The sequence below is a fragment of the Dermacentor andersoni genome, chromosome 2, assembly GCF_023375885.2.
Source record: "Dermacentor andersoni chromosome 2, qqDerAnde1_hic_scaffold, whole genome shotgun sequence".
NCBI classification, from domain to species: Eukaryota; Metazoa; Arthropoda; class Arachnida; order Ixodida; family Ixodidae; genus Dermacentor; species Dermacentor andersoni.
The window spans coordinates 168,331,537-168,341,062 of NC_092815.1; the positions used below are offsets into that span (position 1 = coordinate 168,331,537).

The 9,526-nt window shown below is 45.6% G+C and overlaps 1 long non-coding RNA gene across 1 annotated transcript; it reads left to right on the forward strand.

Annotated features, from left to right (window-relative positions):
• The first annotated feature begins 322 nt into the window (after positions 1-322).
• LOC129387254 (uncharacterized) lies at positions 323-9,123 on the forward strand. The gene is made up of 2 exons (XR_008614508.1): positions 323-363; positions 8,789-9,123. It is a non-coding gene; the product is annotated as an uncharacterized lncRNA (long non-coding RNA).
• Positions 9,124-9,526: the final 403 nt, after the last annotated feature.

Sequence of the window (9,526 nt, forward strand, 5' to 3'; positions counted from 1 at the left end):
CTGAAGGCCACTACCAATCGACAATGCTTTTTCAGAGATCATTTAAATCGTGAAGGGAATTCTGTCGCCTAAATACGGAAAGAACATACACTTTATCTTAAAAATTACAATAAAATTGTATTACAACAGTCTGTATTGCAACCGAGTATTTTTTCGCGGAAGGTGATCCTATTCTTTTGTTTCTTCCATGCCCGTTCTTCTCTATCTGCACGAAAAATTTCCGTCCAAGATACCGCAACATTGTAAGTATGGCGAGCAATTTATCAGCAATAATAGCAATGTTCATATCTATTTACGGTACCTGATAAAATTTTCTATTTAGGCGTCCCGTCGTCGATGCACAACGTGATTCTCTGAGGAAGGGTAAGTGCTAAGAGCATTGTTATTTAGCACATAAATATGTATCGGTAGTAGAGGGGTGCGCCGTGTGAGAGGGTAGCAGTAGTCGTAATAAAACCTAATAAGAGATATAGATAAAAGGTAGTACAAGCTTATGCCCCAGTTTCCAGTTATGAGGATGAAATAGATCAGTTTAATGAAGAAGTTGAATTAGCAATGAGAAAAGGGCAAGCTCAGTATAATGTAGTCATGGGTGACTTCAAAGCAAAAGTCAACAACAGTGTCGATACTAGGAATACTCGCGGAGAAATGTTGGTAGAATTTGCGGAAAGGAATATGCTGCGAATATTTAACACCTTCTTCAGGTAGCGCTGGAAGAAAGTGTGGCCGTGGAAAAGCCCTAATGGTGAAACAACAAATGATTCAGATTTCATACTTTCTGCCGATCCCAGGACAGTTCAGGTCCTAGAAGTGTTAGGTAGGATAAAGTGCAGTAATCATAGGTTAGCCTGGTCTAGGATTCACCTCAATTTGAAGAGAGAAAAAGTCAAATTCGTCAAGAACAAACAGGCCAACCTAGATGCAGTAAAGGTAAAAGCAGACCAATTCAGGTTGGTTCCTGCACACAAATATGAAGCGTTAGAACAGAAAAATCAAGATGGCATAGAGGTAAATAATGAAACCGTAACTTGGCTGGCTTCAAAAGCAGCAATTAAAGTTGGAGGTAAGGCACCACGGCAACCTGTAGGCAATATGTCTCAACTAACAAAGGACCTAATAAAGAAACCGCAAAGAATGAAAGTGTCCAACTCAAGAGATTAGATATAATTTGGGCAACCGTCGAAACTGATCAACAAGGAGAAAATAAGGGACATTTGCAAATATAACGTGAGAAAAACTGAGGAAGTGGCAAAAAATAGATGCAGCATGAAAAAGTTGCGAAGGAAACTTGGCATAGGAGGAACCCAGATGTATGCACTAAAAGATAAGCAGGATAATATCATCAGCAACATCAAAGATATAGTAAACGTAGAGGAAGAATTTTATACTGACATGTCGAGTACCCAGAATAGCCGCATACCTCCATTTGAATGAACAGATTGAGAGGCTCCTTCTATAAGTAGCGGTGAAGTTAAAAGGGCCTTGCAAGGCATGAAACGGGGAAAAGCGGCAGGAGAAGATGAACTACAGGTCAATTTAATTAAAGATAGAGCCGACATAATGCCTGGAAAAACTAAAGGCCCCTCATACCAACGGTCTATCGACTTCAAGGGTCCGAAAGAACTGGAAGAATGCCAACGTTATACTAATCCACAAAAACGGAGACGTTAAAGATCTGAAACATTATAGGCCAATTAGCTTGAAGTATAATATATAATATTCACCAACATAATATCCAATTGAATAAAGGCAATCAAGAGAATAAGGGCAATCAAGTCAACCAAGGGAACAGGCAGGCTTCAGGAAGGGATATTCTACAATCGATCACATCTACGTCATCAACCAGGTAATCGAGAAATCCGGAGAGTGCAATCAGTCTCTCTATATTGCTTTGATAGATTACGAAAATGTATTTGATTCAGTAGAGATACCAGTAGTCATAGAGGCATTAGGCAATCAAGGAGTACTGGGCGGATACGTAACTATCTTGAAAAATATCTAGAGAGATCCCACAGCTACTTTATTTCTCCTCATGAAAAGTAGGAAGATACCAATAAAGAAAGGGGTCAGAGAAGGAGAACAATCTCTGCAATGCTATTCGCGGCATGCTTGGACGAAGTACTCGAGCTGCTAATCTTGGAAGGCTTTGGAGTAATGATCAACGGTGAATATCTCAGCAACCTTCGATTGCTGATGGCATTGTCGTTTTCAGCAACACTGGCGATGAATTACAACAAAAGATTGAGGGCCTTAACGTAGACATTGTAAGAGTGCGGTTGAGGATTAATTTGCAGAAGACAAAGATAACGTTTAGACAAGATGTCTAAACAGACAAAGTGGCCCTGATTTTAAAGGGTATCGCAGAAGATGCCTTTAACTTGTTGCTGTTCGGCAACATTTCTACTCTTGACGCCTTCGTCAAGAAATTTAATTGTTTCGAGCAAGCTACGAGCCGACATGGCACGCCCCACATCATGCGCCTGTCAAATACCGCTGCGACATCGAGGACGTAAGCGCCATGTGACAACGTAATCGGCGTCGTTCGCCGCTAACTCGAGGTCGCCTATTCGCCATCCTCCTCCGCGACACCCACAGATCTATCCCCAGCCACGATCGTTATGAACCAGGCCGTTGTCCGACACGAATTTGAACATTGTCTCAACGCCGTGCTCTCGTCGGCCCATGTACCCAGCCTGCCGCCCTTCTCTCACAGCTCTCCTCGTCAAAGACAACCTTTTCCCGCCATATACCGCAACTCGTCTGAATGGCGCATCTCTGATGACAAGTCCATCTGTCTCCACTGCTGCCGCATTCGCCACATCGCTCGTCTCGGTACCAACCGGTGGCCAATTCCATTTGGACATACACGAGTGCCTCTTTACTTAACTCTGCACCTACGGCTTCCTATGCTTCTCGCTAGGATCGTACTGTAACTGACGTCCTTGCTCCGAATCTTTGCTACGGCCGATCACCGTCACCCCGAATTCGTCAGTCTCCTGCGCCCCAGCTCCGTCGCTTCTCGTCGCCGTCCATTCCCCTAACACCCGGCCGGAAAACTGGGAACTGCACCTTCTGGAGCTAGAGTTGCTCTGTCTACCTTGCCGTCAAATTTTCTGATTAGTTTGCCCACGGGCCAGAACCTTCTTAAGTCAACCTTGAAGGTATTGCTACGACTGCGCAGACTGACACAGCTGTCCACTTCTCCATATGAGCGTTGCCTTCCGACGACAAAATAGAAAGCGTCATATTCCTCCAACCACACGCATGGTGCACGGTGCTGAAGGCGTTACTGTTGCTTTCGTCGGAACGTCTTGAGCCCGCGTAAGCACTCCCTTCCATCACTCTGCTGTCTTCTTTACTGTGCTTGCTCATTACCCACACAACCTCATTCTCGGCCTCTATTTTCTGTCGGTGAATTGGGCTCTGATTCACTTCTCCGCCAGCCCCCCCACCTAGAACTGCCCATTCCTCAGGACATGTTTGATGTTACGTCCAGCAGCGATATATGTAAGATATGGTTCAGTCGTCTTCCCAGCCTGTTCCCTGATAAAGGGTATGTCACCACTCCGCTACCCGACATTCCACTAGTGTATGATGTCACTGTACCTTACACGGTTTGACTATCACGGCCAACCGGACTTGCATTCATGTCGTAAATTTCGGTCCAAAGAAGCAAATTGTGCCTCAAGCAATTTGATTCACCCAACTTGAGCCTTTCGATCACCATCAGGTGTTTGCTTTCTCAACCGACGCTTCCTCGGAGCCTACCAGGTCTCCAGGTTCTGCCGCTCGCGCGAATCAGAAAGTGATCCCGACGGACCTCTTACTTTCCCAAGGTGAAGGTCTCTACCGTGTTTGTCTTCCTACAGGGATGTTTCCGATTTCCAATATCGCCTCTTGGGCCGGACGCTTGCTGTCAAACGTCGTATTAATACTGGCGATGCTGCTCGTATTCGACGTAGAGCGCATCGAATATCTCTATGGGAACGCCAGGTAATTCAAGCTGAGGTTAACAAGAAAAACATCATTGAGCCTTCTTCGAGTCCATGGGCGTCACTGGTAGTGCTGGTTAAGGAGGACGGGGCGTGGCACTTCTGTATAAATTACCGCCATCTTTACAAAGTGACTAAGAAAGATGTATACCCGCTAAAATGAATTGATGACGCCCTTGGCTACCTCTACGGTGCCATCTTCTTCTTCTCTATTAGCCTTAGATCTCGATACTGGCAAATTGCCGTCTACGATATGGACAGAAAAGACCGAATTTACAACACCCGATGGTATATCCCAAAATGATTGCTTTTGAATTATGTAATGCGTCAGCCACTCTTCAGCGAATGATGGACTCCTGGATTCAAGGTTTCAAATCGTGAACATGCTTGCGTTACTTTGACGGCATTATGGTCTTTTCATCAACATTTGACACGTTGAACGTCTCTGAACCATACTTGACGTTTTTCGTAAAGCCAGACTAAGGCTCAACTCGTGGAAACGCCGTTTCGGCCGGCGCCAAATTACGGTTTTGGGCCACCTTGTCGACGCTTCCGAAGCAGAACGTCACCCAGACAAAAGTGGCGCCGTTCGAGACTTTCCGGTTCCTAAATCAGCAACAGACGTTCGCAGTTTTGTTGGGCTATGTTCTTACTTTCGCCGTTTTGTACAAGGTTCTGCCGCTATTGTTGGACATCTTACGGACCTTTTGAAAAAATGTGTACCGTTCTTGCGGGGACCTCCGCAATTTGTCGCCTCTCCTCTCATCACGCATTTGATCTCACTACAAATTCTCGCCCACTTCGACCATTATATTGGAACCGAATTGAGTGCGAACGGCAGTGGTCACTGAGTCCGCGCTGTCCTAGCCCAGCGTCAGTGCGGCCAAGATCGCATTACCGCTTTCGCCATCCGCCTCCTCTCACCTCTACAGCGCAGCTATTCTATTACCGAACGGGAATGCTTTGCTGTTGTGTGGGAAATTGCAAGTTTTGTCCTTACCAACACAGACGTCCTTCTTCCGTAGTAACCGACCACCATGCTCTTTGCTGGCTTTCCCCTTCAAGAATCCCACGGGCAGCATTGGTCGTTGGGCTTTGAGACTCAAAGAGTTTTCTGTGACTTACCAGTCCGGACGCCTGCACCAAGACGCGGATAGTTTGTCGCGATGCCCTGTCTACAGCCCTGACATACCTGAAATCTAGACTGCGTTTGTGTTCTCTCCGTGTCAAGGCTCCTCCGTATTTCAGACGAACGAGTAACGCCATGATATCTGACTCGCCGATCCTTTTGAATATCCGGCCGTCGACGCTTTATTGCGTCTCTTCGTTCTCCGGGATGGTGCTGTGCGCCATTGCAACGTTCATCCCGAAGTTCCCGATCTCCTCCTTGTTATCCCAAAGCACCTCTGTGCGACCGTTCAAAAAGATCTTCACGACACGCCCAGCGCTGGCCATCTCGGTGTGATTCAAACATACGACAGAGCACGCCGTCCCTTCTTCTGGCCTGGTCTTGCACGTTTGTGCCACGCAACGTCGCAGCTTGTGAGCCATGCCAATGGCGCAGGAAGCCATCCCTGCTTCATGCTGGTTACCTGCAGCCACCCGACTTGCCGGAAGAGTGATTCGGTCGTGTCGGCTTTGACTTTATGGGTTCCTTTCCAGGCATCTGCGTGGGCTATCAAGTGGGTTGCCGTCGCTGCTGACGCGGGGACCAGATACGCCATTGCGTGCGCTCTCCCAGCCAGCTGCGCTACGGATGGAGCAGATTTCCTGCTACACAATGGCATTTTGACCCTAGGAGCTCCGCGTCAAACGCTCACCTTCCGAGGCCGCACCCTCTTATCGAAAGTCTTTGATGACATCACGTACGCCATCTCTATCCAGCATCAGCTTGCCACCTCCTGCCGTCCACAAACTAACGGCCAAACCAAGTGATTGAACCGCACCCTTAAATATATGCGGACGAAATTAGTTTTAGCCAATCGCCGCAATTGGGGCCTCGCTCTACCTCACATTACCTTCGCCTATAATTCTTATCGCCTTGACGCTGCCGGCTATTGCCCGTTCTACCTCCTGTATGGCTGTGAATGCACGCTTTCGGTCGACATTTTGGTACTATCGGCAACTAGCTCGACAAGTGAACATGTGCGTGATGCTATCGCTCGGCTGACCACGCTCGACAACTTGCGGTCGCTCGTGCATCAGTACCGGATGTGGACCAGAAGTGTTGCTACGACCTCTGTCATCATGACGGGCACGTTTCACCGGGCACCCTAATGCTCAATTGGATGGTATTCCCGTTGATAAAGGCTTTGCGAGAAACTCCTATTGAGTTAGAAAGACCCATATCGCGTGGTTCGGCAAGTCACTGATGTCATCTACAAAATCATTCCAGCGAGCCTCGCAGCGTCCTTCGCTTCGACCAGCAGTGATATTGTCTACGTCGCCAGGCTCATTCCCTATAACTCTCAGCTTGCCACACATATCTAACGGGTCAGGGATGGTGCTTTTACCGCCGAGAATTGTGTCGCGATGCAACAGGTGCCTATGGGACATGGCGCAAAGGAACATGAAGACGAGCATCTGTGTTTGGCACGAGCAGCTTGGCATCTTGGTTTCTGGCTGCGCTGCTCTTGTAAATACATCGTAGACTCTTTGTATTTGTCTCCCCACACTTAACAATACTCTGATAGCACGACAATGGAAGTGCGTTTTGGTAATTCTGCCACCATCTTCGTAATTGTCGGGGGGGGGGGGGGGGGGCGCTGATGGGTTTCGCCTTATCATGCTGCATGTGTGGTTTTGGTTCCTTTTAGGAGTTACATTTTTTTCAACCCATCATCCTCAAGTCAACTTTTGAAAGTGGAGTATGACTTTCAGTAGTGAGTAACTAAAGAAGAAAAACAGCATGCTACTCAGTTTTGCGAAGTCGATGTGTTTTGATGCCGTCGTCCTGCCACGACAACGACGTCGTTGTTTTGTGTCTACGATTTATTTTATCAATTCATTGCCAAACATAGAGAAGTGCTATACATCGCAGGTGCTGCTGCACATAGACCTTCTCTATTTTTTGTCGAGGATAGCATATGCAGCTCGCACCTCACGTTAGTGTTGCAATTTTAGAAAAGAATGGCGTACACGATGAATGCGAGACATTCCATATAAAATGCATATATACAGCCTCGAAAGAAAACGAATGCCGGTGTATCCTGTTAAGTACGCTGGGTCTAATGCATGGTGGAGGAGCACGCTTGATCTCGAAAGAAATACGGCGTGGTTTTTTACCTCTATACAATGAAAATATTTTCTACTGGCGACAAAAGCTTCACATATGGTCGAAGGTAATGACACTGTTAAAAATTATAGCAACATTTGTAATATTCCTTCTGGTTAATTTTTGGCTGCAAATAAAGATAAATATTGTTTTGTCCTCTCAGTCAATAAAGTAGCGAGCAGCCTTACAGTAAATTTAGATACAGAAATAAAAAATGAAATATGTTATGATGATAATAAAAAAGACATATTTATGCGTATTATTACCAGTTGGAAAACAGGTGGGAGGAAACAGAAAATAACAAAGACGATGTATGTTCGTCTGCCAGTCGAGATGGACTACGCAATAAATTTAGCACAGCCCATCTTGGGGAACCAGACGTAGACCCCATCTCTTGAAAGGTGTGAGAAGGGCAAAGAAAATGTCGCCCAGCAAGTCATAATATAGGATCGTAATGCAGGAATCGAATCTTCCCTAGTTTGTGGAATGTTTCTACTACCATTGGAACAAATGATGAATGTTTTAATCTTAAGGGCTGTATTCTTCAAAAAAGAAAACGCCTACATCTGTATCAAAAATATATTCCCGTCGCACTCGCCTCTGAAAGCAACACCGACACCTTTCCGCGTTATTTGATGAAGTCATGTTATTACTTGATTAGTAAAAACGCCTCCCGAAAAGATGTTTCGCACTAAATGGCAAATTTTGCTAGCATAAGGTTATGCTATCTTGCGTAGAGGTTCGTTTGACACTTCAGTGCAAGGCCTGTGGTTTTAGGACGCTGAAAAGTGTAGCTTGTACACGAGCTGCACCATCTTTTGCTCCCATAAAGGCCATAAAGGCTTTATAAAGGTCGCCATCATAGCGTATCGACAAATAAAGGGCGACTCATGAAACTCTTTCAGCGCATTTACAGTGCGTGAATATCATCTGCTACAAGGAGTCGGCAACATGTACCTGGTACATTTTTCTTATGCTTTAGTTGGTTAAGCTTTAAGTTTTTTCACGCGTTCATCGTATCGAAGGCACACAGACAGACATGGAGAATGATTCAACAAAAACGCATTTGCTTTGAGAGGCAATTCAGTGTCAAGAAGGTTGTTAGCAAATGAGCCAAAAAAGGATGTTTTGAAAAAAATAAATGTATAGCACAATACCATCGTTATGTGCGTAATGCCCGCGCTGTTTCACATACACTGAGTAATATAAGATGCAGAAGTGAGGAGACCTGTGCGTTTTTTTGGGGGAAATTGTGATTGGGAGCATGCATAGCACGCACAGCGGCAAACAAAGGCGCAAACTGAGCAATTTTTTGGGGGAGGAATGGGGTCTTTGGCCGTCCTTAGCCTATTGTGCGCGGTTACTAGTCTCCCTAAACAAGGCAGTATTCACAATAAACTATGATTATCTGACTTTCAGTAATCGGAGTTTATTTTCTCAAATGGTACCTCTATTAACTTTCAAACAGAGCGATATCTTGCACAAGGTTTTCTTACAAGGATTCATAATTTATTTATTCCAGAGGATGAAGCAGCACTGGGACAGAACACAGGCGATGTCCTACAGAGGGTTGGAAAGCTCCTGCAAGGACAGCTGTCCGAAGCCACTGCAGAAGATCGGGAAAGCATACTGAATGCCTTGAAGACTGTTGATACGGCCGTCTTGGATCCAAATGAAACTGAGCAGTACTTCTTTCTCATTCTCTTCAAGGCATTAATTGCAACAGCTATCACTGCCGGTGTGTCAACTGGTGTAGGCCTTGAAGTGGACAAAGCGTTGAAGAAGGGCTTCAGGAAAAGGGGCTAAGGAAGATGATTTGCGTGTCTGACCGAGCAAATAAAGAATTATTCAAACAAACATCGTACATTGACACGAGAAAAAATCGGTAGGACATATATTCTCTTTAACTTCATATTTAATTTGTACATTTATGATTTTTTATATTTCATGTGATCACATATGTGCAGTTGAAAGGAAAGAAAAGGAAGGCGGGCAGCGCGTTCGGAAATGCTACCAGGCGGCGCGTTACGCCTGCCTCCTTTTCAGAACGAAAAACATAGAAATGGACGAACGCTGGGAAATAAAAAAACAGAGAAGAAGACTGGAAATCGTTAAGAATGGAACCATATTCACAAAAAAGTGCAGCATCGCCAGTCACTCCTAAAGCCCCTTAAACTTCGTAAAGTAGTGAAACCCTCCTCCTCCGCCTTCCTTCCTGCTCGTTTCTCCTCTCTATCACGCTCCCTCCTCGACCGTGGTG